The sequence below is a fragment of the Ornithorhynchus anatinus genome, chromosome 3 (genome assembly GCF_004115215.2).
Source record: "Ornithorhynchus anatinus isolate Pmale09 chromosome 3, mOrnAna1.pri.v4, whole genome shotgun sequence".
NCBI lineage: Eukaryota > Metazoa > Chordata > Mammalia > Monotremata > Ornithorhynchidae > Ornithorhynchus > Ornithorhynchus anatinus.
Genome location: NC_041730.1, coordinates 24,718,116 through 24,732,254, shown reverse-complemented (window position 1 = coordinate 24,732,254; position 14,139 = coordinate 24,718,116). Strand labels below are relative to the sequence as shown.

The 14,139-nt window shown below is 44.0% G+C and overlaps 1 protein-coding gene across 1 annotated transcript in view; it reads left to right on the top strand.

Annotated features, from left to right (window-relative positions):
- The window catches only part of HSD17B12 (hydroxysteroid 17-beta dehydrogenase 12), a 97,556-nt gene that overhangs the window by 11,524 nt on the left and 71,893 nt on the right, over positions 1-14,139 (top strand). The gene's annotated exons all lie outside the window — the stretch shown is intronic.

Here is a 14,139-nt window from a genome sequence, read left to right as displayed (position 1 = left end):
CCTTCCATTCACCTCTTCACTTGTTTCTTAACTCTCTTAATCTCTCTTACCGTGTAAAACTGGGATTGCTTTTGATCTTTTTTTTTCTCATTTTTCAAGATTAGTTTGCAGTATAAAGTGAGGGACTCCTTATTTTTACTTTACAAATTCAACTGTGGAATCATAAACATTTTCCTCACTATCTCCTTGGAGGAGAAAGGGTGAGGAATTTGAAGGTGCAAGGCAGCCCTTTTTGTCTCTGATATACTTGTTTTTTTTTTTTTGTTAGTTCTTAGGACCCTACTCTGAATAATAATTATGGTATTGCCAGGTGCTTATTAAGCGTGCTGCACTGTATTAAGCTCTGGGGTAGATATATGATAATCATGTTGGACACAGTCCTTGTCTTAAATGAGGCTCACAACCTAAGTAGGAAGGAGGACAGGTTAATCCTTATTTTACAGTTGAGAAAACTGAGGTATAGAAAAGTTAGTGACTCTCTAAGGTCATTCAGCAGACTAGTGGGAGAACCGGGATTAGAATCCAGGTTTTCTGGTTCCCCAGGCCTGGGCTCTTTCCATTGAACCATACTGCTTGTTTTCGTCCCTATTCTTGGATTATCTACAACTGTCCTTTCTGAATGGTGTTCTGCTGCTTGATAAGTCGTCGTTCACAAAGCCGGGTGGCACGTATCTTACGGACTGGCTGGGTATGGAGCTGATCTCACTGCGCTGGGTGCAGTCATTCGGCTTGATGATGGAGACCTTTGGACTGTCCCACTGTGGGGATTTAACCGTTGTTTTTGCCTTCCCCACTCAGTCATCACTCCTGTTGACCCTTCTTCCCTCATATCTCTTCCCCTTCTTCATACAAGTACCTCCATTCCCAAATCAGCCACATCATGACCCTTCCCATTTGCAAAATCGTCCTAAAAAAGGCACCATTTTTCATTCACTCAGTTGTATTTATTGAGTGCTTACTGTGTGCAAAGCACTGTACTAAGCACTTGGGAGAGTTCAACACAACAACAAACGGACACATTCCCTGGCCACAAGGAGCTCACACCTCTTTCAGTCATTACCTTCCTAGCCATGTTGTCTCGTCAGCCTTGTAAGCGCTCTTCTATGTATCTGGTATTTTATTTAAATTGCCTACTAGTTTTTAGCATTTGTATCAGTTACTTTTACTGTTTTACTTATTGTAGTTTGGCAGTTTGTCCACTTATCTTCCCCATTATCTTATGTATCTCCAAATGTCTAATCCCTTAATGCAGGGGCACAAATACCTAATTCTTCTAATACAGAATCTTTTGTCTCACTTTATTAATATCTGAGGCAGCGCCTTTAGCAAAGAAAGGGAAGCCCCAGGGAGCCAGGAATACAAAGATAGTAGACCACAAAGACAAGCAACTTGTGTGGGAAAATGTTGGAAAGGGGAACTGCTGGGGAATTTGAAACAACTGTTCCTGTGGGGAGGGACAGAGAAGGCTGGGATCTTTTTAAAGCACTCAATCACCTTGCCCCTTCCTACCTCACCTCACTACTCTCCTACTACAACTCAGACCTCACCCTTTGCTCCCCTAATACCAACCTATTTGCTGTACCTCTGTTTTGTCTATCTCGATGCCCACCTCTGGCCTGGAATGCACTTCCTCTTCCTAGCCAACAGACAGTTCTTCAAAGTGTTATTGAAGGCACATCTCCTCCAAGAGGCTTTCCCTTACTAAACCCCACTTTCTTTTTCTTCCACTCCTTTCTGCATCGCCCTTTATTCATCTTCTCTCCTAGCCCCACAGCACTTATGTACATATCAGCAATTTATTTATATTGATGTCTGTTTTCACGTGTCAGCTGTGAGCTTGGGCAGGAAATGTGTCTGTTGTTATATTATACTCCCCCAAGCATTTAGTACAGTGCTCTGCACAAAGTACTCAATAAATACGATTTATATTTAGTTTCCTACAAATTTTTTGTTGACCATCTAATTGGCTTACGTTCAACGTGTCTTAACTTATCCACAGTATTTTTTTTTTAGTTCCAAAAACTTTTCCTTCCTAGAAAAGCTGTGCTGTTTAGGCTGATAAATCTGGTATTTTAAAAATACTGTCAAAGAAGTCTCCTGCATCATATGGCTTTTTCATGAGTGAAAACACCTTCGTCTAAAAGCCAAGAATTAAGGGAAAAAAAAATACGATGTTGTTAAAGACATTGCATTTTAAGGCAGCGCTGTTCAACTTCTCAACCTCTAAGTTTCTTTGAAGCTTGTACACTGGTATTTCACCAAGTAGAGAAGCAGTGTGGTTCAGTGGAAAGAGCCAGGGCTTGGGAGTCAGAGGTCATGGGTTTGAATCCCGGCTCTGCCACTTGTCAGCTGTGTGACTGTGGGCAAGTCACTTCACTTCTCTGTGCCTCAGTTACCTCATCTGTAAAATGGGGATGAAGATTGTGAGCCTCACGTGGGACAACCTGATGACCCTGTATCTACCCCAGCGCTTAGAACAGTGCTCGGCACGTAGTAAGCGCTTAACAGATAGCAACATTATTATTATTTGGCAAATTTCATGTAGTCTGTTTCCTAAGATACTTTAGGTCTGTGTGAAAGCTTAAAAAGAAGCTGGTGTAAATGAGTTGCTAGAGAGCACCCCCTGGTGGCTGATCTGTAAAATGACAAGTGTTTTCAAAAGTGGAGGACAAAAAAAGGGATGGCCAAGCAGCAGCAGAGATTCATTCAATAGTATTTATCGAGCGCTTACTATGTGCAGAGCACTGTCCTAAGCGCTTGATGGAGTGAGAAGTTCACCACAGTAACAGAGGGTGAATTTCCATGAGTGGCACTAATTAGAAAAGCATCCAGGGACGTGCATGTCTTGGAAAGGGCCTGATATTTACACTGTTTCAGTTTATAGGCAATTTCATCTTTGAAATTTGGCAACCTTTTTCCCGAGCACACTCAGTTCTCCTATATTGTGAGGGTTATGTTCATGACAGGTCTTGGGTTAGGAGAAGCCAAATTAAATTGTGTCTTCGCTGGCCGATGCCACGCAGATGTGCCCCACTGTTTTCTGCTGACATCTTATCATGCTTTACCCAGATAAATGGAAGTTCTTGGAAGGACAGTCTCTAATTCCCTTACTGCATTCTGTCCACATGGTGTAATGGAAACTCTTGTTAAGAGAGAACTGCCTGTTGGGTGTTTGTTTTTTTTCTCTCCTCCATTAGCAGAATTGTTGCTTTATGGGGTCTGGAGTGAACATGGACTATCTTTTCCTGTCTGTGGTATATTTTCTGCCGTTCCTTCTTCCTTCCCTCCTCCTTTTGACTTTCCTCGTAGCTCTAAGTAATCAGTCATGAGGTTATTCTTGATTCCTTGGAAATGGAAAACCCTCCATTTTGCCAGAATCCTTGCTTACCTTATGCGGTCTGGCTAGGAAATTGGTAGGGAACTAGGGCAACCATACCCAATAGTGAGGGCCTTTTGCAAATGGATGCCACGGTGTCAGACGCTTTGGCTGTTGTCTTGTGCATTTTCCTCCACATGGAATTTTGCAAGGACAGGGTGCGCACAGATTGGTCACAAACCTCTAGACTGTAAACTCTTGGTGGGCAGGGAATGTGTCTTATACTGTACTCTCCCAAGTGCTCAGTTCAGAGCTCTGCTCTGCACACAGCACTCAGTCGATACGATTGACTGAAACCTCATTTTAGCCGAGGGTTTCGGGAAACCGTGGCCTCCGTCGACCTTTTTTGGTAGCTTTCCTTCATTTTGGAAGATGACACTCCTGATGATGAGATTTTATTCTTGTTCATGATTACGGTTGAAAAGACAGCCTGTTCCCATCCTGTGCATCCTAAAGATAGCCGAGCACCTTTTAGAGCCTTTTGCTCAATCATACTGAACAGTACATTCCTAAATAGAGTTGCTCAAACACAAAAGGCGCTGTTGGAAGGGTGTACTGCCTCTGCTGCAGTTGAGACCAAAGTGGGGTTGCAAAATTTATGCAGGAATTTATTTTGTTTGGAGAAAGTTAGCAGAAAGGTTTAGGTAAGGGTCAGCGAGACAGGCACAATCAATTAGAGCATTTCAAAGTGGCAATATTGACTACTTTTTGGAGTTTGTGTGTGTGTGTTTTAATGGTGGGCCTGGGCCAGGGAAGACCCCCGCCGTAATTTATATTATTCATTTGATCGTGGATGAGTACTTTGTGCAAAGCACTGTACCAAGCGCTTGGGAGTGTAAAGTATAACAAACAGATACATTCCCTACCTATAATGAGTTTACATTAACATCTGTCGCCCCCCTAGACTTTAAGAACCTTGTAGGCAGGGAACGTCTACCAACTCTGTTGTATTGAACTCTCCAAAGTGCTGAGTACAGTGCTCTGCCCACAGTAAATATATACCATTGATTGGTTGATTAGATCTCTGCTCTTGCCTCTCCTTTGAAGGAAAAATTATTGAACGGTAAAGAAGTCAAGAAGGTGAACTGCATAAAGGAATGAATCAGTGGTATTTATCAAATGCTTACTCTGGGCAGAACACTATACTAAGTGCTTGGGGGAATACAGTAGAGCAGAGTTGGTGAACATGTTTCTTGCCCACAAAGAGCTTATAATCTAAAGAGGAAGGCGGACATTCAAATAAATGAAGAATATGTACGTAAGTACTGTGGGGCTGAGGAGGGAATGAGGATCAAGTGTGTAGGCACTGCAGAAGGGACAGGGAGTAGAGGAAATTGAGGGCTTAGTTGCGAGAGGCGTCTTGGAGGAGATGTGGTTTTTAAAGGAGAAATAAGGGTCTAGATACCTGGAGAATAGGGGAAATAAATTTGGTTTGAATAAGCAAGATGAGGCTCTGTCCTCCTCATCCTTCCTCCACCTCATCCCCAGAAAGCTGAAATAGATATATTTGAAGCACACCCCCCCCCCCCGCCACATACTTTAAGGCTCACGGAGGGGAAGATATCAGGGAGTCCTCTTACCCTAAGTTCTCTGTGTTTACATCAAGTGATAATGCTGCTGCATTTCATCTCCTTGCTGATGTGGTCTTCTTTCAATGAAACATTAAGGAACGGTGGCCTCACCGGCCCATTTTGCACTGGCTCACCTTCACTTGAAAATAATAGTCTACCGGGGCCTCTTTCTCCACAATGAACTCAGATTGTATTTTCCTTCAACCTTAGAGACAAAAGCCAAAGACCTCCGGCGAGTCAAAGGGAAGAAACGGTTTCCTTCCTGCTTGAGACCGCTGGGGGAAAATTATGAATTGACCACTGCCGCTTTTATGAATCGAAAGGGGAGCCGCCGATCGTGTGCCGGGCGGCTGTTAGCATGAATGCGATCTCCGTGAGCGATGGGATTCTTCCGTGTGAATGGTGACTGGATCTGACTGGGCCCGAGAGAGGCGAGTTGTCATGTGACAGGGACATGGGCGAAGACACGTGCTGCTGTTGCTGGGGCGGGGGGCTGTGGGGAGGAAGGGGGCTACCGACGGGGAGGAGGCCGCGAGAGCTCACGTGCTCCAGCCCACTCACCGCCCACAGGCCGCGCTCCCTCCTCTGTGCCCCCGCTCTTGCAGGGAGAGAGACGGGCATCAGCTTCATCGGAGCTGAAATATTTAAGGAGGTTTGATAGTAGTTTCAGGCTGGTGGAAATCGGGAGGTCTGTTAACACCAAAAGAACATGTGAGTGTTCTTTTGGGGGAGTAGTATATGCGGCGAGCTATTTCTGTCCTTCTTTAAATATTCAGTCCACTCATTTTAAGAAAAAAAATAGCACCACAGGAGACATCTGAATTCTCATGGAAAATTTAGGATTCTCCGTCCTGCTTTTTCACTGGTTGGAGAATCTTTAAATAGGCTTTTAGCTCTTAAAATGTGATTTCTAAAAATTCCTACTCCTGCCATATGGAAATCCCAATTACTGATTTTCAGGTACTGCCCAGTCATAGCTTTAACTTGGTATGTAAGAGGCCCAGTACGGAGATGTGAAACCACACAAAACGGAGAGCTTTTTAACAGCAGAATGACAGCGTTGAATAAATAACGTGGTTAATGATTTGCTTCCGTCCTTTGGCGATTACCTCTCTTTTTTAATTTTAGTCATTTGAAATAAGCTATGAGTAATCTTCAGAAGTCTTCTGGAGTTCCTATAAGGCAGAGCAGAATATGTTACTGTGTGACTTCCACAGGTAGAGCCTCGGCCCTTGGAAGCTGTTCTTAGTCCAAAATATGACTATTTTTTTTTTATGATATTAACCAAAAGAAGGGCACAGTCTGATCTGTGTTCATTCTGAAGTAATGGTGGTATCCAGAGGGTGCTAGTGAGCACTGCAGTCTTTTGGGAAAGAGTGCAAATTAATATTTTAGCACTGCAAATGAACAGGGTCCATCCTTAACTGTTGTGCAGTTCTTCCCACCCACTGCAACCCCGGTGGCTATCGAAGGGTTTAGGATATATAAGGACTTTGAGGATGTATTCTGGGACTTTTAAGAAGTGCTCAGCTACTGGCAGCAAACTTCTCATTTTAGGGAAACAATTTGGTATTTGTAAAGGTAAGCGTCGTGCAGTGGACACGATCACACCGTGTTGGGGTTTTTTTCATATTTATTCCAAAGACGGGTAGTGATTTTAGGAAGCACACATTATTTCCAAGTAACAGACAAAAATGTGTAGCTATTGGTTTCTAACCCGTTAACCTTTTGATCCCAGGAATGTTTTGAGCTAATGTAGAGGCTGTTCACAGTGAAGTTTACCGAAAGCATTTTGGTGCATGTGAGGTCAGAGTTGTGAGAGGAAAAATTTGTTCAGGAGCCCATACGTTTTGGTTAGCAGGGTGTGCTCTAAATAAACTTTAGTCTTCATCCCCTATCTGAAGAAAATTCTCATCACTCCATCTGAAAGGTAATTCAGATTTATCAATGTGTGTTGCCAGGCAACTCAAAATGGACTACCAAAGTGGTAGAAACATTCAGATTGAAAATGAACACCGATACCGTGGGAGTAAGAAGGCAAACTGGTGGCCGAGAAACTGAAATATGAGAATATTTTGATTGGACTCTATAGAATTTAATATCAGCGAGTTGTCTGTACATCAGACCTGGATATTTTCTTTTTTTATTTTCCACCGGGACTGTTATTTCTACCTTTGGCGGTCTATCGGTTATGAACAAAGATTGTTTTCTTTCATTTCTACCCTTGCGTAGGGCATTTCAGAAACCAGAGTGGTGTACCCTGTATTCTTTAGAAATGTGTTTTCTGAAATAGGCTCTTCGCTACTGCAGGTAGGATGCCGTGTTAGGTGTTCTTTGTTAGAAATTGGAAATGGAAAACTACTCGGTGATATTCATTTAAAATCTTCAACCCCCTGCTAGGTGGCACATGAAGAACAAAACCCATGATTGATTGCATACATGCACGGTATACTCTCCCTTTGTTGTCTTCATTCCTAAAATCCAATTTTGACGTCCTGTAGTTATGTGAGCTCCTTGTGGGACAGGAACCTTGTCCAACCTGCTTATCTCCTGTCTACCCCAGTGCTGAGTACAGTTCTTGGCACAGGGTAAACACGCAATGAATACCATTTTTAAAAGTGTGTTGTTCTCTGGTACCCACTCCTTTGGAAGAGGGGAAAAAAGCCATTTTTATCCTGACAAATGTGAGTGGTAGGTCTAATCGTAGACACCACACCCTAACACCGTTTCTTTTTTAATCAATCGTTGGTATTTATTGAGAGCGTACTGTGTGCAGAGCACTGTAGTAAACGCTTTCAAGCAGAGACCTGAATTGAATCTGCCTTTGAGACAGCAGGATCCGGTTCCTGTGGATGACTCAGGCCTTAACTTCCAGGATGGAGAACCCGGGATCCAGATGGTTCCCCACTGATCCAGAGACCTCATAGATTGGGAGTCCCTCGAGGGATCGGATCTGTAGCTAATTTCCACCTGTGTACTCTAGCCCAGCATTCAGTACAGTGCTCTGCACGTAGGAAGTGCTTAACAATTACATTTACTGTTACCACTTGGAGGGAGAGCCATTAGGAGAGGCAGTAAGCCTCCTTCTGGCCTCCTATAATGTCTCTGATTCTTTTGGAGATGGCACAGAGAGGGAAAAATCTAGTTGCTCCAGTGCTTCTTTAGTCCTCTGCATAACATGATGAAGCTCTTGGCGAACTCATTCGCTCCCACAGCTTCAACTATCATCTCTATGCAGATGACACCCAAACCTATGTCTTCTCCCCTATTCTCTCTCCCTCCCTCCAGGCTCGCATCTCCTTCTGCCTTCAGCACATCTTAACTTAGATATCCTCCCGCCAATTAAAACTCAACATGTCCAAGACAGAGCTCCTTATCTTCCCTCTCAAACCCTGTCCTCTCCCTGACTTTCCTGTCACTTTGGATGGCATTAATATCCTTCCTGTCTCACAAGCCCAAATCCTTGGTGTCATCCTTGAGTCCTCTCTCTCATTCACCCCACATATCCAATTCGTCACCATAGCCTGCAGGTCTCACCTTCACAACATCGCCAAGATCCACCCTATGCTCTCCATCCAAACCGCTACCACGTTAGTACAGTCACTCGTTCTATCCCAACTGGATTACTGCATCAGCATCCTTTCTGATCTCCCAACCTCCTATCTCTATCCACTTCAGTCCATACTTCACTCTGCTGCCTGGATTATCGTTCTACAGAAACATTCTGGGCTTGTCACCGCCCCGCTCAAGTCTCCAGTGGTTGCCTATCAACCTCCATATCAAGCCAAAACTTCTCACTGATGGCTTCAAAGCTTTCCATCACCTTGCCCCCTCCTACCTCACCTCCCTTCTCTCCTTCTACAGTCCAGCCCACACACTCCGCTCCTCTGCCGCTAACCTCCTCGCCATGCCTTGTTCTCCCCTGGCCCATGTCCTACCACTGACCTGGTACGCCCTCCCTCCTCAAATCCATTAAACAATCACACTTTCTCCCCTTCAAAGTCCTACTGAAGGCTCGCCTCCTCCAAGAGGCCTTCCCAGGCTAAACCCCCCTTTTCCTCAGCTCCCCCTTCCCTCCCCATCACCCCGACTCGCTCCCTTTGCTCTACCCCCTCCCTGCCCCACAGCAGTTGTGTATATATGTACATATCTACAAATCTATTATTTATTTATATGAATGCATGTTTACTTTGTGTATATATCTATAATTCTATTTATTTATACTGTTGCTATTGATGCCTGTTTATTTGTTTTGATGTCTGTCTTCCCCCTTCTAAACTATAAGCCCATTTTGGGCAGGGATTATCTCCCTTTATTGCTGAATTTTACTTTCCAAGCACTTAGTACACTGCTCTGCTTACAGAAAGCGCTTAATAAATATAATTGTATGAATGAATGAACCCACGGGAATGTCCTGAGAACTCTGGGTATCACTGGCGAATGCTCATGGCTTGCAGCTAGTGTGAATCCAAGCCAACACTTTCTTTAGTCACTGAGGATGTTTGTCAAACCCAGTGTGACAATGGAGAGGCCTAGCAGAAAGAGCACAGGCCTGGGAGTCAGGATCTGGGTTCTAATCCCGGCTCTGCCAAATGCTGGCTGTGTGACCCTGGGCAAGTCACTTCACTTCTCCATGCCTCAGTTCTCCCATTCTCCCTCCTACTTAGACTGTCCAACCTAATTCACATGTCTTCCCCAGCACTTAGAACAGCGTTTGACGTAGTAAGCGTTTAATAAATACTGTTAAAAATGCTGGAGAAAAGTGCAAGGTTGGATGCAAGGTTGGTTTCAAGTCCCACCTAAGTGGGGGATAAGATGTATGAGGAAAGAAATAGGGTAAATTCAGTAAAAAAGTAATTAATTACTCAGCAAGAGCAGCAAAACTGCTCAAAGGGAACAGCCCTTGGGGCCTTCCCACTCCAGGCAAGGTTGTTCTAAGTCCAAACTGCAACAGCTTTCCCGGGGTGGTAAGATTAGGAAGATGTGCTTCTCCTTGCCCTGTGCCAGGGCAGGGGTGAGGTGGGGAGGCGGAGTTGGATGTCCCCTTGGGTAAGGGCAGGGAAGAAGCATTCACCTGGCATTCCTCATCTTCCTCCTCCCCTCTTCTCTTCCCCTCAGTGTCTGAGAAGCCCCAAGTTACGTTGCTGCAGTCTGCCCATCCTGCCCCAAAACTATCTTTTTTTCTCGCTTTCTTTCAAGTTACTTAAGTAGTAGAAACATGTTGAAATAATAATTATGATGGAATTTCTTAAGCACGTACTACATGCCCAGCACTGTTCTAAGCACTGGGAGAATACAAGGTGATCAGGTAGTCCCACGTGAGGCTCACAGTCTTAATCCCCATTTGACAGAGGAGGTAGGTGAGGGGCAGAGAAGTGAAGTGACTTGCCCAAAGTCACACAGCTGACAAGTGGTGGAGTTGGGATTAGAACCCATGACCTCCGATCCCAAGCCTGTGCTCTTTCCACTAAGTCACACTGCAGAAGTGCAGTTGTCATCGGTGGGAACTGGGCAAGGGTGAGCTGATGATGAAGGTCAGAGTAGGTCAGCCCACACTCCCCTTTCGCCGCCCAACGCAGGTCAAGAAGGCAGAGCTCGTTCCTTCCGCTTATGAAGTATGTCTATATTTGCCATTTGGTCAGCCTGACTCTCTGGCTATTACTACTATTAGTAATTATGAGGATAACAATCTAAGGGCCTGGGAGTCTTCAGAGAGATTGTAACACCTGTAGCTGAAGCTCCATTTAGCTAAGAAGAGAAGCATAAACTGCATAAGGAAGGTTGACTGCAATGTGAATAGACTTGATGAATTAAAGGGTTGCTAAGAACGACAGTCAAATTCATTTTTGCATTTAAGCGAACAGCTTTTTATTGTAAGTTCTGATGCAAAGCGAGGTAATAGTTTTTCCTCCCATCTCCAGAGGCATTTGGAGTTAGCATTCTCGCTAGACCTATTCAAACTAGTGGAGAGTAGAAATAATTATAATTTTATTTTAAAATGGTTTTTCTAGGATATTAGAAATTGAATGCTATTAGATGGTGATGATGCTGTTTATTATAATTAGGTAATAGGGGGTGGAAGGGGAGGAAGAAATAATCCTGGATATATGTATTTTGAGTTTTTTTTAAACAGTACTTGTTAAGCGCTTACTATGTGCCAGGCAGTGTAGTGAGTGCTGAGTTAAATACAAGATAATCACATAGGACCCAGTCCCTGTTCCACATGGAGCGCACAGTCTTAATGCCCATTTTACAGATGAGGTAACTGAGGCACAGAGAAGTGAAGTGACTTGCCCAGGGTCACACAGCAGACAAGCGGTGGAAGCGGGATTAGAACCCAGGTCCTTCTCCCTCTCAAGGCTGCACTGTATCCTGTGAATCAGTAGTCTCGATGCTGCTGGAATCCTTCAGTTTGGAATGACACAAATTTAGATGTAGCATGTAATCAATCACCTGATGGTATTTATTGAGTGCTTACTTTGTGCAGAGTACCATACTGCTTGGGAGAGTTCAAAATAACAGAGTTGGTGGTGACGTTCCCTTCCCACAACGAGCTTGCAGTCTAGACCTAGCACATAGCTGATCGGAGGCAATAATGGAAAAAAAACCACACACAACTCTGGCTAACAAAATGTTCAGGTTTCCCTCTTTCATTGTGAAATCTTCAGTCAAGCAGGAGAGTTTGTATTCCGGTGGTGCAGCTGACCCAGACAGGTCTGAAGCACAGTGTTTTATTTTTAGACTCTAGGTTGCCATTTTTATCCTGTGAAAATATTCATCAGGGTCTGGGTGACAGGCCATCAATTTTTAGCAATGTGTCAGAGAGACCAGATTTTGTTCTTGGGCTCTCGCTCTCTCTCCCCTCAGCCCCCACCGTTTTTTCTCCTCACTTATTAGGTTCTGCCCTACACAAGTATTGGGAAGGGGTTTTTTGATGCATTTGATACTCGAGTTCACTGATCTCCAACGTCACACGATTCATTCGTCTTCTCTTGTACGCAGCTGCTTACGCATCTCCGCTTATTGTTTGTTATGGGTGAACTGTTGTAGTTCATAGAACCAAAGGAACGATAGGGAAAACTGCTTGATTTGAGGGGTTGCCTTGCTGTCCTCACGTATCACTTTCCTAACTCCCCCTCAAAACTGTTCATCTCAAAATGGTCTTTAGCAGTCAGGGAATGGTGTGATTTTACACAGAGATACTTGAGGCTTGTTTTATGTGGTAGAAAACCACCTACCGTCTTGTCTTGAAATAAAATCCGCATTATCTTTTGATATGAGAGAACATTGTTTTCTAACTTCATTAGGCCACTCTTCTGATACCAGATGCTAGAGACAGAATATCACAGAGTGCCCTAGATAGTATGAACAGAAATAAGCACACAGAAAGAAGCCAGGTATATACCAGTCCTAAATCCTGCCCCTAGGCTCCATCTCCTTCATTTCCCCACCCCCGCCAAACACAATTTCTGTACCACAGCAGGGGTAACAGAACAGGAAATAGCCTGAAGGCTGCTCCTTCCCTTCTCCTCACCCCTCCACCTTGTCCCCCCACTTCTCCTCCAGCTACTCCAATGCTTCCTATTTTCTAAATGCGAAAGCACAGTGTCCATGGGGCAACCAACCGTCAGACCCAAAGATGGAACCAAATGCAGCTCAAATGAGTCATCTTCCAGCGCGAGCCCACATGGTCTGGGATCCTTTGGTGACTTGTTGAGTTCAACCAGAAAGTCTGGACAGAGGTTACGGGGCAGCCATTTCCACCAGGCTGATGGGTTGGCAAATGCACACAAATCTGGGGTTTAGTCTATTTAAATTTCTTATTTTGAGGGGGGAAAAAAACATAGCTAAGGGAACTCTAGAATTATTAGAGGTTGTTGGGCAGTACATCAATAGCAAGTTCAGAGAAACCCCTGCTGGAATATACCCTTCCTTATCACCAAAGCAATGGTATTCTTCCTCGGCACAGATAGATCAGATGCCTGTCTGGAGTTAAGATTTTTGCATTTCCAACTTAATGTCTTTGCCAGAACGCCCCAAGTCTGTGAAGGAAGAAATTGCTGTACCTTCTTCCAGAGACACCATTTTAGTTGCCCCTGACTGGGTAAAGCAAGGCTTCAGGGTGGGAGTTATAAAGACAGACCCCAGGGTCTACCTTTGGCCCAAATTAGTAGAGTTGGGCAACTGGGAAAGGGGACTGGACCTGCCTGGATTGAGGGTAAGGTATCTAGAAGCCGAGGACCTGACCTCTAAAGGTTTCCCTCAATTGATCAATCATATTTATTGAGCACTCGCTTGGGTGAGTACAGTATAATAGACTTGGTAGTCATGTTCCCTGCCCACAGTGAGCTTCCTTTCTAGAGAGGGAGACAAATATTAATATATAAATTATGGATATATACATAAGTGCCATGGGGCTGAGTGAATAAAGAGAGCGAAACCAGGTGCAAAGGAGATGTGGAAGGGAGTGGGAGAATAGGAAATAAGGTCTTTAGTTGGGGAAGGCCCCATGGAGTAGATATGGCTTCATTAAGGCTTTGAAGATATTGGGGCCAATGTTCTCATAAGGGTTTCAGTAAACATCTCTGAAGAGAATAGGGCCTAGATCTTTAGCTATCCGCCAAGTGTTTATTGCTTTAAATCAGAAAGCTTTATTTTTCCAAGTTATAGAAGTCATTAAAATGGTCTTACATTTTCTGAGGCTCAAAGGAATGCAATTTTGTTTGAGTTTGTTGATAAACACCAGTTAACTTTGTTAAATGACTTCCTCCTTGCTACTCATCACAAAATTCATTCATTCAGTCACGTTTATTGAGTGCTTACTGTGTGCAGAGCATTGTACTACGTGCTTGGGAGAGTACAATACAACAAAAAAACAGACAATTTCACTTCTCACAATGAGCTAAAAAGCAAGCTGATAATATATGAGGGCTAAAAAGATACCAATCCTTTGGAAGATTAATCTTAAGAACATAATATTGATAAAGGGCCTACCTAACCATGACATGCTAGTAAGGTGTATGCCTACCTTTGACCCAAATTAGACCTTCCTAAATTACTGGAGGTTGGGATTGGGAGATTACACCTTCTGGAATTGAAGCAGAGGCATCTAGAAGCTCTGGGTCAGGTCTCTCCGCCTCCAGCCTCTTCACGATCAGTGGTTTTTATTGAGCCCTTATCGGATGCAAGACA